The sequence below is a fragment of the Globicephala melas genome, chromosome 4, assembly GCF_963455315.2.
Source record: "Globicephala melas chromosome 4, mGloMel1.2, whole genome shotgun sequence".
Classification (NCBI taxonomy): Eukaryota; Metazoa; Chordata; class Mammalia; order Artiodactyla; family Delphinidae; genus Globicephala; species Globicephala melas.
The window spans coordinates 118,266,030-118,291,850 of record NC_083317.1 but is presented as its reverse complement, the minus strand read 5'-3'; the positions used below and the strand labels follow the sequence as shown (position 1 = coordinate 118,291,850).

Sequence of the window (25,821 nt, the reverse complement as noted above, 5' to 3'; positions counted from 1 at the left end):
TCTTGAATTTGATAATTGTACTGTGGCTATGTAAGGGAATATTGTTTTTAGGAAACACTTATAGAAGTGACATGGAGTAAAGAGAAGTGAAGTATGCTGAAAAGACTCAGGAAAAAACTTAGCATATCTCCTTAACTGTCTATTTATCTATCTATCATCTATCAAGAAAAAAGAGAAAGTACAAAAGTGGAAAAATATTACAAATAGTTGAATCTGGGTAAGGGGAATTATTTATACTATTCTTGCAACTTTGTTTGGAATGGTTTCAAAATATGAAGTTTGAAAGAAGGAGGAGGAAAAAGCTTAGGAGAGTGTGTTTTGAGAGGAGTCCAGAGAAGTGGTTGGCAGTGTCAAATGCTGCAGAGGTAAGTATGATTTGGGATTTAGGTTAGATTCAGCAGTAGGGAGTTTCTAGTGATGCAAGTTTCTGTGGCTTAGTAGAGACAGAAACCTGCTTGTCATGGGTGCAAATGAAGTAGTGTATGGAAATACAGACACCAGTTTCTAGAATTTTAGCTGTAAAGGAAAGGAAAGTAGTACGGTAGAAGCTGGAGTGAGAAAAGAAATTGTGTGGTATTTTTGTTGTTGTTGTTGTCTGTTTGATTTTACATTGGAGAGGTGCAAGCATTTTTAAATGGTCATGGGGACCAATCTTTGGCCAGTGAGAGGGAGGAGAAAGACTTGAAGGTAAATGGAAAAGAAGTAATAATTGAGAGAAGGAGGGCTCTAATGAAAGGTAGGAGATGGGATAAAAAGCAAAGATAAGATAGAAGGGAATTTTTAACTCAACTTATTTAACTGGAAAATGGATCTGTTTAAAAATTGCAATGATATTGACATCTTTTTAAGAAAAGTCTGAATTTATGAATGCTTTTTGATTATAATAGGGGAAGTCATATATTAATATAGAAAACATGTTTTAAAAGTAAAGGTACTGCAGTACCTGGAAAAAAATGATTTATCTTTAATATTATGGTTTCTTAAAAAATAAAAGGATATTATTTACAATCATATGTCTTAACATCTTTTCTTTCTTCTCTATAAAATCTCCAAGTCCATTCTCCTAATTTTGACTGTAGTTCTGGGTCCATGTTTCTAACTGCCTTCAGCAGTCATAATTTTCTTCCCCAAACCAGATTCTTTACACCTTTTTTTTTTTTTTTAAGTATCTAACTGAGGTGAAAAGTTGCATAATACATTGAAAACTATTTTGATAGACAAAGTTTGTTTTCCATTACTGAGTAATTGCGTAAAGCATTTTCCCAGGAGGCTGGGGCAAGGAGTTGTACATCCCAGAGAGAAGAAAAGTATCACATGAAAATAATTTTGGGATTGTATACTTAACTGAGAAAGTAGTGATTTAACATTTTTGGAGTAGCCTAAAAAACAAACAACACTATTGTAAAGTCTATCTTAAAGCCTCATTAAATGCTAAGGGAATAATTAAAATTTCAACCGCATAATTAAAATATTCAACGTAGGTGCTTGTGTTTGAACCTGAATTGAAACTGAACAAATGGAACGACTCTGAATGCTTTTGACACTAGATTTGCTCGCACCAGCTCCAGAATAGCCCCAACTAACTTTTTTTAAAAGTTTAAGCAAATTACAGGTTGTAAACAGTCACCAGTAAACAATTCCAACTGTAAATGGTAAAGTTGAGTTCAATATCTTTGTTTGTGTGGGAACAGGAGGAAGAGGTAGAGGAAGATAAAAAAGAGAGAGGGGTGTGGGGATAAATATTTCTGTAGGAAAAATAGAAAATCTGGATTTTTTTCTGCTATTATGTACCAAAATGTTAGTTGACTGCTAACTCTCTGCTTATTCTTCTTTGAATTGTTGGAACCAAAACGATGTGTCATTTACTCCACAGCTTCTTTGAATGCTACATTTTTTATTCTCTTTGGACAAAAGCCCATGGCAACTTACTTGATTGGGGCAACAAACATATAAGCTTTTAGAATCCTGGAATCTATCAAATGTAAAGAGACCAGATTATTTTAGCATTAAATGAGAATAAACTGTGTTTTTAGAAAAAAAAATCTATTTAAGTTTTTTTGACTATAAGGTCATAATTGAATAAGCAGTTCTTTGAGAATTTTTTATAATTTTTGTTATTTCTCCAAGGCTGTAAAAACATATATGGATAATGTTAACCTTGCTCCTAAATTGTTGTAGTGGTTCTTCCTGTCTTCCTTCCAGGATCTGGGATTACTAACATTTGTGAAATCACTTTACAAAGTGATTAGGACATTAACTACAGGGGCAAAAACAGCTAAATTTGTAAATATCTGAGTAGATGCACCCAAAAAATCCTGTTCATTAAGTACTGGTGCTTTGTAACAAGTTCATTTGACTGTGGAAATCTGAAAAATGTGTTACTGTGTGGGTCATTTTAAAAACCATGATTTGAAAAAATATGGTGTGAGTTGTAATTCTTTCTAATTAAAAACCAGGCAAGCCCTTAGGTGGGAGTCACAGCGAGCTACCCTGAGTTTTTCCCAAGCCTAACAAAAGAGAGACGAACTGGCCACTGCTTGTGCCTGCCAACCGTGCATTGTTCAAGGAATCAAAATAAAGAGGCAGAGGGGTCAAGGGTTAGGAGCTCATATTTCCACTCTACATGACCCTGTCTCGGGCTGGGGGTGCACTTGTCGTCTGTTTCTGAAGGTCTCTCAACACAAGGCTCTCCTCCACCCCTTTCGGGAAACTCCCGTGTAGACGACGCTGGTGATTAATGAAAAGGGCTCACAGGAGACCTTCTTAAAATTCTTTGGACAAAAGAGTCCTCAGCACGAAGGCTTCAGAAGAATACCTGCAGACATTACTGTCTAGAGAATATAGTGGAAATATCTGTGTTTTCCACCAATTCCACCTTTTTAGAACATATTAAATAACTTGATAAATGGTATACCACTTTCTGTTCTTGTTACAGGCTGTCACTAGAATACTTAAATCTTCACACTTCATGTAGCTGCAGAATATGGGGTTGATTTTTACTTTTATATTATTTTCATTATCTCAAAGTAGAATTAAGTGACTGTTGGTTTGAATCCTGAAATTCTACTTCATCCACAAATAGTGGGGAACATTACGATTGTGCTCTAGAAAATAAAATTGAGATGTATAGGACAATTTGATCAAAATCTGACAAAGTAGAACATAAATTATGAATGGTTTCCTCGTGACATTGTAGATACCTGAACCAAAAGCACACAAAAACATACTTCATTCAAACCCAAACCTTGTTATTATCACGTTCTCATTGGCTGCTTTGCTAGAAATTTCTCAAGGGATTATAAAACATATTAATGAAAATCCAAAAGTGCTCTTAAAAGATTATTTTTTCTCCAAATACTTTGATGACAGTGAAATTAAACATTCTGTGGCTATTATTTTTTCTAGTGGTTTTTAGGACAGTGAAATAAGACATAGGCTCCAGTTCTAAGAGCTATCTGGGGTTCAATTTCTGGAGACCCTAACGTCTAATGCCTAACCTACAGCTGTACTGATTAGAACAGTGTTTCTTAAATTCCACACTGTTAGCACTAATGAGCCTACCGAAAACTAGGAATTATCAGTTAAATCTGCTGTTAAGCGGCTCCCTTCACAGTATATCAGCAACACGACATTTCTTACTATCCTACAACTCAATATAGTGCTTCTCGAAATGGCCACCTTCTAGTTAACAGAAATCTGTTGTGGAGGAAGGAAGTGAAAGGGGAGAGGCCAATTTACCTATGACAATGGGTGTAACATGCCTCCAACCCCCAAACGGTAATTTGTAGAGTGATTTCTATCAAACGCCATCCCTTCAGTCTGTCTACATGGAATGTTATAGAAGTATTCTTTACCATATATATATATTTTCTCCCATTTTCTGTGCTTACCAGCTTTCCAAAGCAAAAGGATTTCAGATTTCCTAACCTGTGCAAATCACAACTATAGACTGTGAGGCAGTTTTGACCAAACTAAAGAAAAACAACAAAAAAGAATAAAACACTTCCTTTAGCTAAATTTCATTAAATTTAAATTTAGATAAGGAGGAGTTTCCTCCTGTTTTATGAAAGTGTTTAACCTCTAAAATAACCATTGCTATGGAGAAGTAATACATGTATTTTGGGAGCACAGTAACATTTTCTAGATAAACTGAATTACGATTCAGCCTTTTTCTTTTCTGAGAGATATACTGCAACTTTTCAGGTTGCTAAAAAACTGATACAAAGGGAAGGGTTAACAAACACATATATACAAGCAGAGGAAACTATATGAAAACAAAATTCTTTTTCAAAATTGTTTAGAAATCTTCTTTGTTTATTTCCAGGGACCATTAGTCAAATTTGAAGTTTTAACTCATGTCCCCTTTTTCCTCTTAAATGGTGTTTTGATCACATCCAGCTAAATGTCCTTTCTGCCTTCTCTGCCATCACCTCCCCACCATTCTTCCAGCTTCCTTCACCCCCCACCTGCATTTCTTTCTCTCCTGTTTTTCTGTTGTAGGTTAAGTGACAGTGCGGTATGAGGGGTTAGAACCTGAACGCCGGGGCCAGATTTCCTGTGTCTTTCATTTCCCAGCTGTGTGAGTTCAGACAAATTACTTAACCTCTCTATGCTCCATTTCTTCATATATAAAATGGAGATCATAATAATACCTACGCTATAGACTTGATAAGCAGGTTAAAATAATTTATATAAAGCATGGACCATAGTAAGCACTATATTATGATTGGAGCCATTTGCATGCAGGTGTTTCCATACAAGCTCCTTGAAGGCAGGGGCCAGGTTTTCTTTTTCTTTTTTAAAAAAATTCTCAATTCCTTTTTCAGAGTCCAGCAGTCATAGCTCTTAAATGAATATGGCCTCAAGGGGAAAACAAAAGTGAATACATTGCTGTGGTTAGAAGTTTTTTTAGTAGACAGCATTTGATTCCATCTGAATTGGACAGAATTATTGCTCTGCTGTCTCCTTTTTGCTTACGTTTCTCCACGGCTTCTGCCTGGAACACACTCAGCAATCTGTGTGCAGCCTGAACCCTAGGCCAGAGTACAACTTTTGAAGTTGGTAGGACTTCTAGAAGGAGGCGAGAGGCGAGAGATGCTAAGTGGGGATTGACACCAGCAAATATATATGCCCTAGTACATTTCTATATGAATTTCAATGTGAAAACGTACAATGTATTCAAGGTCTTGGAACTGATTCTCTGTAATATTTACATAAGTAAAGAGACATTTACTTAAATAAAAAGTTTAAATTTGGAAACAAAATCGCTTGTTTCTAATGGAGAAGTAGCTAAAGTTTTGCAGAGAAAGAGGACCAACTGCTTTGCCCCTTTTGAAACTATCTCTAATCTTGCTGGGGAGGTGATTATATGAATATGCTTAAATTTGAATATAAACATAATATCAGGCACAGATATTCTTCATGTCGGGTGCCTGTGTTTGCAGTCACTGACAACACCTTTATCAGTGAACCCTGTCATATTTATGTGTTATAATCACTGCCTTGACAGATTTAGATAAGTACCTGTAGGGATTCTTAAAAAGAAGTTTGCTCCCTTTATCTGAAAACTACCAGTACCTTTACTTTTAAGCACTCTTGCTTTGCACAATGTAAGTTATTAGTTTGAAGATTTGAATTAACAGGATGTCAAAAATGTGGAGATGGGTAACTAAATGCCAGTAATTAAATTGAAGAAATGCACCATTTTCACTGCACAAGATGGGCTGGCAAGCCACTGGCCCGAGGAGCTAACAAATGAACATGTTCCTAAAGATTGGCTTCTGTTTAAAAATGCAGTTCCCCCCGCCGCCCCCCCCCCCCCCCCACAATGTCTAGTTTCATGTATCAATAGCAATTGATTCAACAATTCAGGAAGACCATGATCATTATTTGACCAGCTACCTGGTTTATTTGAGATGTCAACAAAATATCTTTTATGAACTCCAGATAGACTTTCTGCTTTGCAAACATTTGCCCCTGTTTACTTGTTAGCCTTGCTGACACAAACATTGCTGTATCAAACTGTAAAAAGCAGCTCCTTGCTCAGGAAACCCAAGGTAATATCTAGCATCTTGGCATTCTCCTGAAGAATTAGTGCCTGGAGGCAAAACAACATTAGTGAGGATTAATAGAATTCTTGAGTAAGCCTTCTTTCTCCCTCCTCTCTCTGCCCCAGCTTTTATGTGTTAACCTTTAAATAATTTTAGCGTGTTTTTTTGGTGTGTGCTGAATTATTAAAAGTGGTATTTTCTCTGTATCTAGCTAGTAGATTGTTTATGGTGGCATCACATTTTTTCCGACAGCCACTCCATATTTCAATTTCTATACTTTAATATTGTTACAGTTTAAAATCCAAGTACATAAGAGATGATACGTCTTGTAAAAAATGTATTTTTTCCAGGTACATTGATTTAGTAGCTTTGCTGACTATGTCAGAGGGCCCTTAAACCTTTGTCAGATATTTTTGGGAGTTGATAAGAGATAGAGGAAAAAACTCTTATAGAGAAGTTTTCTGTCACCTCACAAATAGTGGGACGTTTTGGAAGTATTAGCTTGCCCGTGTCTGATTCTAACAAATAATGGACTTGAACTGGATGATTTTGTGAGTTGCTTCCACACTGGAGTCATATTAGACACTTTAGCCAAGAGGAAATCTGAGGCCCTTGGTCTTGCAGTTTGACTGGAGTAACAGAAATTGGAAGGAAGGATGGGCGTTTTAAGTGACATAAAGCACTCTGCATAAAGAGCATGAGATATAAAATAAAGCCTATAAACCACACAGTTCCAATGAGGTTACATCCCCAACGATATATTTTTTAAACTGCAATCTGTAGACTCCAGCACTTCAAGACCTCTTGCAAAGTGGCCTTAAAATGGATTGCACAGACATACTTCTGGAATCATTTTTAAGAATTAGGTCAGGTGAAATCATTGTCATGTCCTATGCTTTTATTGAAATAAGATTATCTTTATTTCTAGCTTGTTAATATGGTCACATTCTGAAGGCATTTTTTTTTGGTTGCAAATTGCTCAGAAAATCAGTGACATTCCAAAATATTAAAAATGTTCTGTCTAAATATATCAACTACCGCCTTTAGTTAACAGTTCTATCAATTATCTCACTACTCCCTCTCACACTAATAAGACTGGTGGAATCTTTTTCCTAATTTAATTCAACCAAGCCACACCAATCCAATCGTCTGATTCCCAAGCTTTTCAGTTAGCTGCAGAACTGAAGTTCTTGGTTTAAGTTAGAACTATTCTACACATAAATTGCCATAAATAACGATTCCTTGAGAAGAAAGTAGGTCATAAACATAAAGATTATAATATAAAAGACAGTTTCAAGCATATGTTGCTTCATTTCTGTTCAAATAGCCTGGATAGCCTGTTAAGATGCTCCAACTTCCTGTAATAGAGAGTGAAATGAACATTTTTCTATAAAATGTGTCCCTCTTGGTTATTTAATGTAGCAGAACAATAGCAAAATAAAATACCAGCAGACTATCTGATAATTTTTTATTGAGGAAACAGGGAAGTTAGGATGAAATGTAGGACTCTTCAAGTTAACAGGAAAATATACTTCTAGCTTTCAGGGACACCTCAAGATGCTCTACCATTTATCAAAAAATCTCTTCAATTTTCAAAATCCCTCTTTGGACCTCCTGGGACTATAAACAAAGGCCATATTGTATCCTTGGCTGAAGCTTGTTAAGTGGTTCATGAATAATACTAAATGCATCCTCCCCGTAAATCTCCTTGATGTAGGACTACTGTTACCCAGCCACAAACTTCACTGACATCCATCATAAACTCAGAGATGGGAGATTTGCAACATGCATCCAAATAACTGCTTCCCGTGTCCCATCAATGGGATTCTCTTGAACACAAAGTCAGAGAACAGAGAAGTATTTGTGCTTTTTTTGTCTTTAGTGCAATGAGTTGAAAACACTTCTAATATTCTTTGGACTGATCTTTCAGAACAATAATTTAAGGTGATGAATCACTGGCACTTACATTTATAAAGGCATTTCGTGCAGAGTAAGTGGAAAGATTTAAGTGCTGTGAAGAGTATTTCAGAGATCCTGGACATGTTATTCTTTAACCTTTTTTTTTTTAAGAGAAGAGCACAATGATGTCTTTAGATGTCTATGTAAGTTGGTAAGAACTTGGATGTGTTTCTTCTAATGAACAACCTATTTTGGGGATCTATCTATTTGTGGTCACAAAAAGAAGAAATGGCAAGTAGAATCTAGTGCAGCCCAGGGATGTTTCCTGTAGAGAGGAAGGGGAAACGTAAGGCGAAATTACATGTTTAGAGTCCCCCTGTGATTAGCAGGATTTAATGGTAAGTTCAGTGTTGCCTGAAGCAGCATTACTCGTCTTTTTTCTTTCAAGTGTATTTGTCATGTGAAACTGTATTGTTTCAACAGGGAAAGGATTTATTTAATATCTCACAATGGACTCTTGATTTTCAGGGTAAGCAGAAGCTACATCGGGCACTTTCAATAGGTCCAAGAAGTGAAACACCATGTAAAATGTGTTTCATCCACTGTCCTATAATTTAGGTCTATTACTACGGAAATATTTTAATACCTACGGTAATAATTCAGTTAACGTCGTTGCTCTTTCCAGGAACTATGGGTGAAGTTAAGTCTGTCCTTGAGTTTGTTAATGCTTGTGTAGAGGATGTGGCTCTCTGAATGCCTCTGTCTTAGTACCTCTTCACAGTGAATGTGTATCAAGCCATGGCTACTTTTTTTTTTTTAACATCTTTATTGGAGCATAATTGCTTTACAATGTTGTGTTAGTTTCTGCTGTATAACAGCTATATGTATATATATATATATATATATCTCCCCATATCCCCTCCCTCTTGCATCTCCCTCCCACCCTTCTATGTGGTCACAAAGCACTGAGCTGATCTCCCTGTGCTATGTAGCTGCTTCCCACTAGCTATCTATCTTACATTTGGTCGTGTATATATGTCAATGCCACTGTCTCACTTCATCCCAGCTTACCTTTCCCCCTACCCGTGTCCTCAAGTCCATTCTCTACATCTGCGTCTTGATTCCTGTCCTGCCCTAGGTTCATCAGAAACTTTTTTTTTTTTTAGATTCCACATATATGTGTTAGCATACGGTATTTGTTTTTCTCTTTCTGACTTAGTTCATTCTGTATGACAGACTCTAGGTCTATCCACCTCACTACAAATAACTCTCTATGACATAAATCACAGCAAGATCCTTTTTGACCCACCTCCTAGAGAAATGGAAATAAAAATAAACAAATGGGACGTAATGCAACTTAAAAGCTTTTGCACAGCAAAGGAAACCATAAACAAGATGAAAAGACAACCATCAGAACAGGAGAAAATATTTGCAAACAAAGCAACTGACAAAGGATTAATCTCCAAAATATACAAGCAGCTCATGCAGCTCAATACCAAAAAAAACAAACAACCCAATCCAAAAATGGGCAGAAGACCTAAATAGACATTTCTCCAAAGAAGATATACAGATTGCCAACAAACACATGAAAAGATGCTCAACATCATTAATCATTAGAGAAATGCAAATCAAAACTACAATGAGGTATCACCTCACACTGGTCAGAATGGCCATCATCAAAAAATCTAGAAACAATAACTGCTGGAGAGGGTGTGGAGAAAAGGGAACCCTCTTGCACTGTTGGTGGGAATGTAAATTGATACAGCCACTATGGAGAACAGTATGGAGGTTACTTAAAAAACTAAAAATAGAAATACAATATGACACAGCAATCCCACTATTGGGCATATATCCTGAGAAAACTTTAATTCAAAAAGAGTCATGAACCACAATGTTCATTGCAGCACTATTTACAATAGCCAGGACATGGAAGCAACCTAAATGTCCATTGACAGATGAATGGATAAAGAAGATGTGGCACATATATGCAATGGAATATTACTCAGCCATGGCTATTTATTTAGACAAGTGCGTGTCAGCCTCCAGTTGTAAATGCATACGAATTTTGTTAAATTCTTCTAGAAGTCAGACACTGTAGCTTTTCTGCTTGTTGATGTACTACAGGCTAACTATAATAGAGTAAAACAAGCCTTCAAAATTTAGTATGTTCTTTTTATGAAAACATAAAATGACAAAGCATTTGCTAGCATAAACCAAGATCATTAGATTAACCAGCTGAAAGTGATTTTATTGGTGGCAAATGTTTCCAGACCTGGGGAGCTCAGGAGGCTGAGGTGGAATTATTTAAGAATACATTTGAGGGGACCAGGAGAAGATGGCGGAAGAGTAACACGCGGAGATCACCTTCCTCCCCACAGATAAACCAGAAATACATCAACACGTGGAACAACTCCTACAGAACACCTACTGAACGCTGGCAGAAGACCTCAGACCTCCCAAAAGGCAAGACCCCCCCCCCCCCCACCACGTACCTGGGTAGGGCAAAAGAAAAAAGAATAAACAGAGACAAAAGGATAGGGACGGGACCCGCACCAGTGGAAGGGAGCTGTGAAGAAGGAAAGGCTTCCGCACACTAGGAAGCCCCTTCGCGGGCGGAGACTGCAGGTGGCAGAGGGGGGAAGCTTCGGAGCCACGGAGGAGAGCACAGCAACAGGGGTGCGGAGGGCAAAGGGGAAAGATTCCTGCACGGAGGATTGGTGTCGACCGGCACTCACCAGCCCGAGAGGCTTGTCTGCTCACCCGCCTGGGCGGGCGGGGCTGGGAGCTGAGACTCGGACTTCAGAGGTCAGATCCCAGGGAGAGGACTGGGGTTTGTGGCGTGAACACAGCCTGCAGGGGGTTAGTGCACCACAGCTAGCTGGGAGGGAGTCCAGGAAAAAGTCTGGAGCTGCCGAAGAGGCAAGAGACTTTTTCTTCCCTCTTTGTTTCCTGGTGCGCTAGGAGAGGGGATTAAGAGCACTGCTTAAAGGAGCTCCAGAGACGGGCGCGAGCAGCGGCTAAAAGCGCGGACCCCAGAGACGGGCATGAGACGCTAAGGCTGCTGCTGCCGCCACCAAGAAGCCTGTGTGCGAGCACAGGTCACTATCCACACCCCGCTTCCGGGGAGCCTGTGCAGCCCGCCACTGCCAGGGTCCCGGAATCCAGGGACAACTTCCCTGGGAGAATGCACGGCGCGCCTCAGGCTGGTGCAATGTCATGCTGGCCTCTGCTGCCGCAGGCCCTCCCCGCACTCTGTACCCCTCCCTCCCCCTGGCCTGAGTGACCCAGAGCCCCCGAATCAGCTGCTCCTTTAACCCCGTCCTGTCTGAGCAAAGAACAGACGCCCTCAGATGACCTACAAGCAGAGGCGGGGCCAAATCCAAAGTGGAATCCCAGGAGCTGTGAGAATAAAGAAGAGAAAGGGAAATCCCTCCCAGCAGCCTCAGGAGCAGTGGATTAAAGCTTCACAATCAACTTGATGTACCCTGCATCTGTGGAATACCTGAATAGACAACAAATCATCCCAAATTGAGGAGGTGGACTTTGGGAGCAAGATATATTATTTTTTCCCCTTTTCCTCTTTTTGTGAGTGTGTATGGGTATGCTTCTGTGTGAGATTTTGTCTGTATAGCTTTGCTTTCACCATTTGTCCTAGGATTCTGTCTGTCCATTCTCTTCTTTTTTTAACTTAAATTTTTTTTTCATAATAATTATTTTTTTAGCTTTTATTTTAATAACTTTATTTTATTTTATTCTATTTTATTTTATTTTATCCTCTTTCTTTCTTTCTTTCTATTTTTTCTCCCTTTTATTCTGAGCCGTGTGGATGAAAGGCTCTTGGTGCTGCAGCCAGGAGTTAGTGCTGTGCCTCTGAGGTGGGAGAGCCAACTTCAGGACACTGGTCCACAAGAGATCTCCCAGCTCCACATAATATCAAACGGCGAAAATCTCCCAGAGATCTCCATCTCAACACTAAGACCCAGCTTCACTCAACGACCAGCAAGTTACAGTGCTGGACACCCTATGGCAAACAACTAGCAAGACAGGAACACAGCCCCATCCATTAGGAGAGAGCCTGCCTAAAATCATAATAAGGCCACAGACACCCAAAACACACCACCAGACATGGACCTGCCCACCAGAAAGACAAGATCCAGCCTCATCCACCAGAACACAGGCACTAGTCCCCTCCACCAGGAAGCCTACACAACCCACTGAACCTACCTTAGCTGCTGGGGACAGACACCAAAAACAACGGGAACTATGAACCGGTAGCCTGCAAAAAGGAGACCCCAAACACAGTAAGATAAGCAAAATGAGAAGACAGAAAAACACACAGCAGATGAAGGAGCAAGGTAAAAACCCACCAGACCTCACAAATGAAGAGGAAATAGGCAGTCTACCTGAAAAAGAATTCAGAGTAATGATAGTAAAGATGATCCAAAATCTTGGAAATAGAATAGAGAAAATGCAAGAAACATTTAACAAGGACCTAGAAGAACTAAAGAGGAAACAAGCAATGATGAACAACACAATAAATGAAATTAAAAATACTCTAGAAGGAATCAATAGCAGAATAACTGAGGCAGAAGAACGGATAAGTGACCTGGAAGATAAAATAGTGGAAATAATTACTGCAGAGTAGAATAAAGAAAAAAGAATGAAAAGAACTGAGGACAGTCTCAGAGACCTCTGGGACAACATTAAGCGCACCAACATTTGAATTACAGGGGTCCCAGAAGAAGAGAAAAAGAAAGGGACTGAGAAAATATTTGCAGAGATTATAGTTGAAAACTTCCCTAATATGGGAAGGAAATAGTTAATCAAGTCCAGGAAGCACAGAGAGTCCCACACAGGATAAATCCAAGGAGAAACACACCAAGACACATATTAATCAAACTATCAAAAATTAAATACAAAGAAAACATATTAAAAGCAGCAAGGGAAACGCAACAAATAACACTCAAGGGAATCCCCATAAGGTTAACAGCTGATCTTTCAGCAGAAACTCTGCAAGCCAGAAAGGAGTGGCAGGACATATTTAAAGTGATGAAGGAGAAAAACCTGCAATCAAGATTACTCTACTCAGCAAGGATCTCATTCAGATTTGATGGAGAAGTTAAAACCTTCACAGACAAGCAAAAGCTGAGAGAGTTCAGCACCACCAAACCAGCTTTACAACAAATGCTAAAGGAATTTCTCTAGGCAAGAAGCACAAGAGAAGGAAAAGACCTACAATAACAAACCCAAAACAATTAAGAAAATGGGAATAGGAAGATACATATCGATAATTACCTTAAATGTTAATGGATTAAATATTCCCACCAAAAGACACAGACTGGCTGAATGGATACAAAAACAAGACTCATATATATGCTGTCTACAACAGACCCACTTCAGACCTAGGGACACATACAGACTGAAAGTGAGGGGATGGAAAAAGATATTCCATGCAAACTGAAATAAAAAGAAACCTGGAGTAGCAATTCTCATATAAGACAAAATGGACTTTAAAATAAAGACTATTACAAGAGACAAAGAAGGACACTACATAATGATCAAGGGATCGATCCAAGTAGAAGATACAACAATTGTAAATATTTATGGACCCAACATAAGAGCACCTCAATACCTAAGGCAAATACTAACAGCCTTAAAAGGGGAAATCAACAGTAACACAATCATAGTAGGGGACTTTAACACCCCACTTTCACCAATGGACAGATCATCCAAAATGAAAATAAATAAGGAAACACAAGCTTTAAGTGATACAATTAACAAGATGGACTTAATTGATATTTAGGACATTCCATCCAAAAACAACAGAATACACATTTTTCCCAAGAGCTTATGGAACATTTTCCAGGACAGATCATATCTTGGGTCACAAATCAAGCCTTGGTAAATTTAAGAAAATTGAAATCATATCAAGTATCTTTTCCAACCACAACGCTATGAGACTAGATATCAATTACAGGGAAAGATCTGTAAAAAATACAAATAGATGGAGGCTAAACAATACACTACCTAATAACCAAGAGATCACTGAAAAAATCAAAGAGGAAATCAAAAAATACCTAGAAACAAATGACAATGAAAACACGATGACCCAAAACCTATGGGATGCAGCAAAAGCAGTTCTAAGAGGGAAGTTTACAGCAAGAGTCCTACCTTAAGAAACAGGAAACATCTCAAATAAACAACCTAACCTTGCAACTAAAGCAATTAGAAAAAGAAGAACAAAAAAAACCCAAAGTTAGCAGAGGGAAAGAAATCATAAAGATCAGATCAGAAATAAATGAAAAAGAAATGAAGGAAATGATAGCAAAGATCAATAAAATTAAAAGCTGGTTCTTTGAGAAGATAAACAAAATTGATAAACCAGTAGCCAGACTCATCAAGAAAGAAAAGGGAGAAGACTCAAATCAATAGAATTAGAAATGAAAAGGGAGAAGTAACAACTGACACTGCAGAAATACAAAGGATCATGAGAGATTACTACAAGTAACTCTATGCCAATAAAATGGACAACCTGGAAGAAATGGATAAATTCTTAGAAATGCACAACCTGCCAAGATTGAACCAGGAAGAAATAGAAAATATGAACAGACCAATCACAAGCACTGAAATTGAAATTATGATTAAAAATCTTCCAACAAACAAAAGCCCAGGACCAGATGGCTTCACAGGCGAGTTCTATCAAACATTTAGAGAAGAGCTAACACCTATCCTTCTCAAACTCTTCCAAAATTTAACAGAGGGAGGAACACTCCCAAACTCATTCTACGAGGCCACCATCACCCTGATACCAAAACCAGACAAGGATGTCACAAAGAAAGAAAACTACAGGCCAATATCACTGATGAACATAGATGCAAAAATCCTCAACAAAATACTAGCAAACAGAATCCAACAGCACATTAAAAGGCATACACCATGATCATGTGGGGTTTATTCCAGGAATGCAAGGATTCTTCAATATACACAAATCAATCAACGTCATACACTATGTTAACAAATTGAAGGAGAAAAACCATATGATTATCTCAATAGATGCAGAAAAATCTTTTGACAAAATTCAGCACCTATTTATGATAAAAACCCTCCAGAAAGTAGGCATAGAGGGAACTTTCCTCAACATAATAAAGGCCATATATGACAAACCAACATCGTCCTCAGTGGTGAAAAACTGAAAGCATTTCCACTAAGATCAGGAACAAGACAAGGTTACCCACTCTCACCACTATTATTCAACAAAGTTTTGGAAGTTTTAGCTACAGCAATCAGAGAAGAAAAGGAAATAAAAGAAATCCAAATCGGAAAAGAAGTAAAGCTGTCACTGTTTGCAGATGACATGATAATATACACAGAGAATCCTAAAGATGCTACCAGAAAACTACTAGAGCTAATCAATGAATTTGGTAAGGTAGCAAGATATAAAATTTATGCCCAGAAATCTCTGGTGTTCCTATACACTAATGATGAAAAATCTGAAAGTGAAATCAAGAAAACACTCCCATTTACCATTGCAACAAAAAGAATAAAATATCTAGGAATAAATCTACATAAGGAGACAAAAGACCTGTATGCAGAAAATTCTAAGACACTGATGAAAGAAATTAAAGATGATACAAGTAGATGGAAAGATATACCATGTTCTTGGATTGGAAGAATCAACATTATGAAAATGACTCTACTACCCAAAGCAATCTACAGATTCAATGCAATCCCTATCAAAGTACCACTGGCATTTTTCACAGAACTAGAACAAAAAAAATTCACAATTTGTATGGAAACACAGAAGACCCCTAATAGCCAAAGCAATCTTGAGAACGAAAAATGGAGCTGGAGGAATCAGGCTCCATGACTTCAGACTATACTACAAAGCTACAGTAATCAAGACAGTATGGTACTGGCACAAAAACAGAAATATAGCTCAATGGAACAGGATAGAAAGCCCAGAGATAAACCCACGCACATATGGACACCTTATCTTTGATAAAGGAGGCAAGAATGTACAGTGGAGAAAGGACAGCCTCTTCAATAAGTGGTGCTGGGAAAACTGGACAGGTACATGTAAAAGTATGAAATTAGAACACTGTCTCACACCATACACAAAAATGAACTCAAAATGGATTAAAGACCTAAATTGGGCTTCCCTGGTGGCACAGTGCTTGAGAGTTCGCCTGCCAATGCAGAGGATACAGGTTCATGCCCCAGTCTAGGAAGATCCCATATGTTGTGGAGCAGCTAGGCCCATGAGCCATGGCTACTGAGCCTGCGCATCTGGAGCCTGTGTTCCACAGTGGGAGAGGCCACAACAGTGAGAGGCCCGCATACCACAAAAGAAAAAACAAACAAAAAAAACAAACCTAAATATAAGGCCAGACACTATCAAACTTTTAGAGGAAAACATAGGGAGAACACTCTATGACGTAAATCACAGCAAGATCCTTTTTTACCCACCTCCTAGAGAAATGGAAGTAAAAACAAAAATAAACAAATGGGGCCTAATGAAACTTAAAAGCTTTTGCACAGCAAAGGAAACCGTAAACAAGACCAAAAGACAACCCTCAGAATGGGAGAAAATATTTGCAAATGAAGCAACTGACAAAGGATTAATCTCCAAAATTTACAAGGAGCACATGCATCTCAATATCAAAAAAGCAAAACACCCAGTCCAAAAATGGGCAGAAGACCTAAACAGACATTTCTCCAAAGAACATATACAGATTTCCAGCAAACACATGAAAGAATGCTCAACATCATTAATCATTAGAGAAATGCAAATCAAAACTCCAATGAGATATCATCTTATACCAGTCAGAATGGCCATCATCAAAAAATCTAGAAACAATAAATGCTGGAGAGGGTGTGGAGAAAAGGGAACACTCTTGCACTGTTGGTGGGAATTCAAATTGATACAACCATTATGGAGAACAGTATGGAGGTTCCTTAAAAAACTAAAAATAGAATTACCATACGACTCAGCAGTACCACTACTAGGCATATACCTTGAGAAAACCATAATTCAAAAAGACTCATGTACCAAAATGGTCATTGCAGCTCTATTTACAATAGCAAGGACATGGAAGCAACCTAAGTGTCCATCATCGGATGAATGGATAAAGAAAATGTGGCACATATATACAATGGAATATTACTCAGCCATAAAAAGAAATGAAATTGAGTCATTTGTAGTGAGGTGGATGAACCTAGAGTCTGTCATACAGAGTGAAGTAAGTCAGAAAGAGAAAAACAAATACCATATGCTAACACATATATATGGAATCTAAGAAAAAAAATAAGTTCCTGAAGAACCTAGGGGTAAGACGGGAATAAAGACACAGACCTCCTAGAGAATGGACTTGAGGATATGGGGAAGGAGAAGGGTAAGCTGTGGCAAAGTGAGAGTGGCATGGACATATATACACTACCAAATGTAAAATATGTAGCTAGTGGGAAGCAGATGCATAGCACAGGGAGATCAGCTCGGTGGTTTGTGACCACCTAGAGGGGTGGGATAGGGAGGGTGGGAGGGAGGGAGATGCAAGAGGGAAGAGATATGGGAACATACATATATGTATAACTGATTCACTTTGTTATAAAGCAGAAAGTAACACACCATTGTAAAGCAATTATATTCCAATAAAGATGTTAAAAAGAAAGAACACATTTGAAACACGGGAACATTATTATTATTATTTATTGTTCACTAAGAGAATTTATGAATGCTAAAAGCTAATACAATGCTTGTTTGGATAAGTGGTTGCATAGAGAAATATTCTTATTTCAACAGATAACAATTCTCAGACATTTTCCCTCACACTCAGCATGGGTAGTGATTAGTACTTAATTTAAACAAATCTCTAGTGTTCACATAATTCCATATAAGAAAAATATGTTTAGAAGATTGAACACTATTTTGTTTAATAAAATACTTTATAGAATCAAAAATTAAGTAAACTAAATAAATTATAGAACCATAAGTTAAAGAACCATAATTATACCCTCCAGCCTCCTTCCTCCCAAAGAAAAACTTGTTCAGGGGAAGTCTTCCAAACTTACGCTCATGGGCAATGGAGGTCATATTTTGCATCATTGGCCAAGTATGTTAAACTTGACATGCAATGTCAGCTGCATTCCAAAACAAAAGAATATTCTGTTGATACAGCTGTAACAGAGTATACTTTTCTTCCTACAGATGCAATTGTTTCTTTACTGAAAATAACAAAACTGTGGGAGATAATGTCCCCAACCCAGCAGACTTGAAGCATATCCAGTACATATCTAAATATTAGCAAAACAAATATGAACTATTTGCTTAATGCATTTGTCTTCTTAATATTTTGTGTGGATGCGTGTACATGCATAAATATCTGTGATTCTGTTTGCATTGTAACCTTTGGTAAGTTTTTTGCCTAGGAATCGTGATGATGTCAGTAAGAGCTCTATAACTGGACAGTGTTTATTTTTCATTAACAATTGCTAAAAATTGATACTTAGAAAGTTTTCATTGTCCTAAAGCAAGGGATGGCAATGTTTCCTACAAAGGTCCAGGTAGTAAATAATGTAGGCTCTAAGGGCATCTCAGCTCTGTTGCAACTATAACTGTGTCGTTACAGTACAAAGGCACTCCTAGACAATATATACATGAAAGAGTATGACTCTGTGCCAATAAAATTTTACTGATGGGCAAGTTTAAATTCCATACAACTTCACATGTTGCAAAATATTATTCTTCTTTCAATTTTGTTTCAACCATTTGGAAATGTAAAAACCATTCATAGCTGGTGAGATGTGTAAAACAAAAACAGGCCTTGGCTTGGACTTGGCCAGTAGGTTGGAGTTTGCCAAATCCTGTCCTAGGGGAATGTTTGGATAGATATTTACTCCATAATTCAGTTCATTATATGTTAATTTTGGTGTAATATTTGGTTCCTCTTGAAGAACCAATTTTCTACATTTCTTCTTAATGTCAAAGATTAATAATTAGGTTTTTTTTTTCTTTTTTTTGCGAGATGGGGGAACAGAGGAGGCCAGCAGAGAAGGAGATGAGGAAGTAAGCTCTTTGCACTGAACAAATCAAGAAGGCAAAATCACCTAAATTTTTGTTTTTCCAAAGAAGAGCTGGTGTTTGATATTTGACAGTCTCTCAATAATGTTGCTGCAGCTTTCAGACTGTCTAGAGAAACGCAAAAATGATGCCTTCCCTAAAGTGTTCATTTTTGCGGTACGCGGGCCTCTCACTGTTGTGGCCTCTCCCGTTGCGGAGCACAGGCTCCAGACGCGCAGGCTCAGTGGCCATGGCTCACGGGCCCAGCCGCTCCGCGGCATGTGGGATCTTCCCGGACCGGGGCACGAACCCGTGTTCCTCTGCATCGACAGGTGGACTCTCAACCACTGTGCCACCAGGGAAGCCCTACTGAAGAAAATCAATACAACTTGAACAAAGTGAAGGCTAGTAGTCAGCATATTAGTTCTAAAAGTGTAAAATTGAAGTAAAAGCTTTTCTCAAAATACTCTTAAAATATGATAAATATGTTGATAAGAAAGAGCTTCTTAATAATTGTGGAAAATCATCATGAGCATTAATACATTAACTCTGGAAGGAATTCTTGATAACATTGCTTTAGCTTAATGTTCTTAAAAATTCAATTTCATTGACTGAATGTTTCACCATATTATGAAATGAATATTTTTTAAAGGTATGATAATGTTTTGTGGTAAAGTTAATGAAAATAGACTATGTTTTAGAGATGCATAATAAAATATAGATGAAATACCAGGATTTCTGGGTACTTTTCAGTAATTCCAGGTGGGGAGATGAGTGGCATATAGTTGAAACCATAAGTGGATAATTGTTGGAAGTTGAGTAATGGGGTCCTAGAGGTTCATTATGCTATTCTTTCTATTTTGGCCTGTTTGAAATGTGTGTGTGTATGTGTGTGTGTGTGTGTGAATATATATGTATATATATGAGTGTGTGTATCTATATCTATACATACTTATAAATATCCCCTTAGATCTTATTATTCTTAGAAAGGTCAGTAATAAAGTTGAGCTTAACTTTCCTTTTAGTTTTATTCAGGCAGAATAGTTTATTGAGACACTCATCTGTATTCTGTTCTCACAGCTTCAGATATTCCCTTTTCAACCTTTTATCTAAAGATAGACAACATTTCAACATTTGGGGTTATCTTGACTCAAAGTCATTAAGAATATCAGAAAATATCTCTCTTAGTGAGATAATGTTTAAGCAGGATTGTCTGGTAAAAGGGGATCCTAGGGATGGAAGAAGCAGAAATAGACCCTCCAGATCCCAAGAAGGATGCTGAGGAATCACTGAACTTGGAGCAGAGTAGGTGAGGAAAATTTGCCAGGAGGTTTCAGCAGGAGGTTTGACCAGGGTTGCTAGTGAAAGCACTCTGGCCCTGACATCAGGGAGTCTGTAGTCACTCAGGTAAATCACTGCGGGTTATGTCTGAGTTAGCCCAGACAAGAGTCCTCGAATCCGGATATTAGGAAGAACAATGGCTGTGATGGCCACCACGGTGGCCTGCGAGCCCCGCGTCCCCTCGCCAAAATGAGCGCCATCTTATAATTCTGCCACGACCCTAGAAAGAAAAGAGGGCCCTTTCAAGCATGATTATTGCTGAATTTCTTCCATCCTGGCAGGTGGGGTCTTGGAAAAGATTTAATTGATTTAAAAAAGAAAACTGATATTTTTTTGATCCAAGTTTCATAGAGAAATTTTTGTAATAGCTACAGGGGATCTAAATGTTAAAATATGAAATATTGTATATTGAATCAATTAATAAATGTATACTCTATTTAGAGTCTCCTTTGTAATAATTGCATGTATGTTCTTCTTTAGAGTTTGTCAAAGCAGTTGAGAGTGTGGACTTGGAAGTTAGACACATGCTTCCCTTGCCAGTTCTGTGATCTTAGGCAAGTTACTTAACTTTGTTAAGCCTCAGTTTCTTCCAGTGGAAAATAGGTATAATTTTACCTACTGCATAGGGTTTTTAAATTACATAAAGGTAATATTTAATTACATAATGCAGTTAAAATGTTTAGTATAGTAGTAACATGGAGATAATAAATATTCAATAAATGTTAGTAATTATTATAAACAACAAATGTTGTTATTTTTAAGTTTTATCATTGTATTTGAAAATAATGCATGGGAATAAAAAAATATTGTGTACGGTCTTATATTTGCCTACCCTTCTTCACATCAAAAGTCTTAGTCTGCAGAGGAAACCACTTATAACAATGGTAACTGTTTTAAAGTGATCAGTTTTATTCTCTAAATTATATGACTATACTGCTATTTATTAATTTTGTACAATATCTATTAACCTCATATTAAAATAGATAAGGGTTTCACTAATTTAAAACCACCCTTACCTACTCTCATCCTGACTTTTAAAACATCTTCCTTTCTTTCTTTCTTCTTCCCTCCCTCCCTTCCTTCCTTCCTTCCTCCCTTCCTTCTTTCCTTCCTTCCTTTCTTCCTTTCCTCCCCCATCACTCTTTCCTCCACTTCTTTTATTTCCTTGAGAAACTATCTAGATATGTATTCTTATCTATAAAGAGTGTGCTTTGAAGAATCATTTTCAACCTAGGGTTGTTTATCAGAATCACATCTGAGGAATTTTTAAAGTACAGTTGTCGAGGTACCACCTCAGTCCCAGCTGATCAGAATCTTCAGGGATTGAGCTCAGGCATTTGTACTTTTATGAAAGTACACGTGATTATAAATCATTCATTTTAAACTTATTGGTAGCTTTTAATCTACAGGATGAAGTATTTCTTTAGCTTGGGAATGTTTTCTTTTATTACATTATTAATTAGTTTGTGTGTCTCCCTTTTTTTTTTTTCCACTCTGGAATACCTGTAATATTAAGCTTGATCTCCCATTCTCTCTTCTCCAAATCCACAATTTTCTTTCTTAGTGTTCAGATTTCTGTACGTTTCCTTCATTTTACCAATAAGAATGCACTAAAGTCTATTCTTTTTAGCTTGAAGATGATGGCACTGATAGGATTGTTCTCTTTTTGTGAAGGATAGTTAAATTATAATTCCCAATGTATAACCAATATTAAATTATGCCTGAGAATTTTTTTGTCACTGTAGCTGCCATATAATAATCCCATATTTGATTGAGACTCTATAAGTGAAATCTGTAGAATGTAAAGCCCTTTTTACATAGTAGAGAGGAGGTGATGTGATGGTATCTTATCTCTTATGAATTAATGCATATAGGAGTAACTGAGGAGACTTGAGGGCAGAACTGCCAGGGCGTTAAACTTTTCAGGGATTTGTGAAGTCCCTTTAGAAGGAATTCATATTGTGGGAAGAAAGAGACCAAGCATACAATGGATTTGTCATGGAAGGCAGTGAAAAATTAAGGTATTTAGTTTACACTGTCTTCCTTTACTGACTACCCCAGTTGGTTTCCTCATCTATTTCTTTTTTCTGCAATATACATACCTTTGTCCATGAAGTCGCATTAGCCAGAACAGCAATGAATAGAGGCTGTAACCTTAAACTTTTTAACATTTTGAGAGCATGAAACTCAAAGCATTTAATGCACTGAAATTTAAAAGGAGGGAAAAAGTGATTGATGTTACTTTGTCATGAAACCTGTCATTGTTTCAGAACAAGAAAAGTTATAGAATACATAATGCGGGCTTGGCATAAGATTGGTTTATTATTAGTAGCTTCTTTGGACCTGGGACTTAGTGTCCAAGGCTTTCTTAGTGATGGGACTCTGTGCCCAAACCATAGCTATTTTCACTTTGTAGAGGCAGTACTTGCAGCAATAAATATTGGCAACTTTCATGTAGACCTTGGCAATCATCACCAACTTCTGGAGCAGCTTTGTCACTTTCAGCATCCTTGGCAACAGAGCATGAATCAGTGTTTGAATTTAAGCAAGAACAGATCATAATGCCAGCTGAGACATAGGAGACAGCTCTTGAGGAACTCCACAAATAAATGAATGGGGATTTTTGAAGGGAGAGTGAGAATTTCCTAAAAAATAGGGAGGATGCATACTTGGATAAATGTATTTATTTTTTCAGTAATATGACCTACCTATCATAGTAGCCCCTGACTGATAGAACCTCAAGAAGCACAAGTTATACTTTGGAAAGAACCTATTACTTTGTACTTAAGATTAGGTCTCCCTGATGCATACAGAAGATGTCAGGTTTGGAATAAGGACATTAAAGACCAAAAAAGGCATGAGCATGTGAAATTCATGAGCCTCTCTCTTTAGGAAAATAATGATCAATAGTCAATTTTCCTGATATAAACACAGGACTTACCATAGCTTACAGAAACAACTGAAATTTTCCACAGTTCAGACTTCAGGGCCTAACTCTGCTTATACCAGAAGCAGACAGGGGAGCCTTCCAGGAAGCCTGGGGACTGGTAGCTCATAAAGGTTTGGCTGGTTTTGATGAAAATTAGTGTGATATGACGCACAGATGAAAGAGCAAACGGGTTTTCTTTACTTGATGAAAGCAGTGGATTCTGAAATTATGCACAGCAGGTACAGATGGAAGATACTGCACAGATTTCAAAAGATATCTCGCATAGTTTTTATGCCGAAACATTTGTTTTATCCTTTTACCTAACAGCCATTTTGTGGGGAGAGGAAGAGCGTATTAATCTGAAAGTGAGCATATTAATCTAAATAAGAAGACCTTATTTTGTAGGGAAAGGTAAATGATGAAAAGACAATCATAAATCATGCTGCTTACTCTTCATTCATCCATTTATTTAAAGTAAATATTTATTGAGTCCCCACTATGTGGGCACTTTGCTATAGCAGATTTCTAACCTTCTTCAGTTGACTAAAATAGTGTCAACTCATTGTTTAATCAGGGTCATTTCTAGGCAATATTGTGAAGCAAACAAATTTTCTCTACACCTTGCTCTTCCTTTCCCTGAGACTCTGCCTCTTCCATTCCCAGAGTTATCATTCACTGATTCCACTTTTACTAGCACTATACTCTCTTCTATCAATTATAATTTCTTTTAAGCATCAGCTTACAAAGGCCTGTGTCTTTGGAATCCAATGGAAACATAAAGCATTAAGACAATGTGTATGTCTGTGTGTAAGTGTGAGTGTGTGCATCCACAGGTGTGTGTGTAAAAAAGTATTTTGTAGTGAGAGTTCTGCTTGGAAGTCTGCAAATCACACAATATTGACACCATGCTCTTTATATCCAAAATCAAATTTGTGTACCCTTCTTTGAAATCCTTGGGGACAGAAACAATTTCTATTTCTTTGTTCTCTCCATAGTAGATATTCAATAAATCTCTTCTAGAATAATTTAGATATTTTAGTTCATTCATCCATTCATTCAGTTTTTGAGTACTTACACTATGTTGTTGTAGGGGTTTGGGATATAGGAATGAACAAGTTAGACAACAAAATATCCTTATTCTTATGGAGCTTCCATTCTAGTGGGGGTAAAATGACAGTGAGAGTAAGCATCATAAATAAGAAATTGTGTAGTTCGTAACAATGTAATAATTTCCAAGTGAAAACAAAAAGAGAGTAGCAGGGCTTCCCTGGTGGCGCAATGGTTGAGAGTCTGCCTGCCGATGCAGGGGACGCGGGTTCGTGCCCTGGTCCAGGAAGATCCCACATGCCGTGGAGTAACTGGGCCCGTGAGCCACGGCCGCTGAGACTGTGCGTCCGGAGCCTGTGCTCCGCAACGGGAGAGGCCACAACAGTGAGAGGCCCGCGTACCGCAAAAAAAAAAAAAAAAAAAGAGAGTAGCAAAAGGAAATTTGAGAGTGTAGAGGGGTGGGAAAATTGCAATTTTAAGTAGGATGGCCAAAGTACACCTCGTTGAAAAGTTGACATTTGAGCAAGTACTTGAAGGAAGTGAGGAAATTAGCCACTTGGTTATTTAGAAAAGAGTATTCTAGACCTAGGTAGAGTCTATGTAATGGCCCTGAGGTGAAGAGTATGTGATGTGTTCCAAGAACCACAAAAAGGCCAGTAGACCTGGAGCAGAGTGCGCAAAGGGAAGAGAAGTAGGTGTTGATCTCAGAGGGACCATAGTGTATGAGGTCTGGTAAGACGTTGTAAAAACTTTGGCTTTTATTCTGATTAAAATGGAGAGCCACTGCAGGGCTTTGACATGATCTTATTTCTCATTTTAAGGGATCTTTCTGGCTGCTTGGGCAGGAGTGGAAGCAGAGACTTGGGAGAGGCAAGTAAGTTTCTTTGTTTCATTTGCTTTAAATGGATAACTCTGATTCCTTTCCATAGACTCTCTCTATCTCAACTAAGCTGAACAAGTGGAAAATCGTTACTTCTTAGGCATAAATTTGATGGGTCTTGTGTTTGAGGGCAGTGGAGTCTCCATCTTAAGGGAAAGAATGAGCTGGGAAGGGCATATCAGGTCGTAACCATTTACTGCACTGGGCTCCTTCAGTGTTGTCACCTTAGAAACACCAGGAGATCCGTAACAACAATGACATAATAATAATAGTTCCTGGGCCCCAAACCAAATAATTAAATCAGAATCCTGTGGTTGAAGCTCAGCCACTGTTTCGTTTTATAAACTTCCCAGGTGATTCTCGTGAACAGCCAAGCATGGTTGTCACTGGGCTACATTCAAAGCTCTAGAAATCTATCTTCTACATATGACTTCAAAGATTACTCCAGCCATCTTCATTTATTTTCATCCAAATGGCAAGGAAAAAGGAGCACATGTCCAGGGCTAGTGCCTTTTAAGCAGAAGTTGCACACCTCACTTTCCTTTTCACATTTCACTGATGAGAAATGAATCTTTTGTCCATACCTAGTCACAAGGGAGGTGGGGAAATGTAGTTGAGC

General features: G+C 37.9%; 1 long non-coding RNA gene across 10 annotated transcripts in view; it reads left to right on the top strand.

The window, feature by feature from the left end:
• Positions 1–25,821, top strand: part of LOC132597271 (uncharacterized) — a 322,871-nt gene that overhangs the window by 262,753 nt on the left and 34,297 nt on the right. For 9 of the 10 annotated variants that reach the window (XR_011377440.1, XR_011377443.1, XR_011377444.1 and 6 more), the window contains one exon: positions 25,144–25,196. This is a non-coding gene — a long non-coding RNA (uncharacterized lncRNA). The remainder of the gene's footprint in view (positions 1–25,143; positions 25,197–25,821) is intronic. The other variant, XR_011377446.1, reaches the window with a different exon arrangement.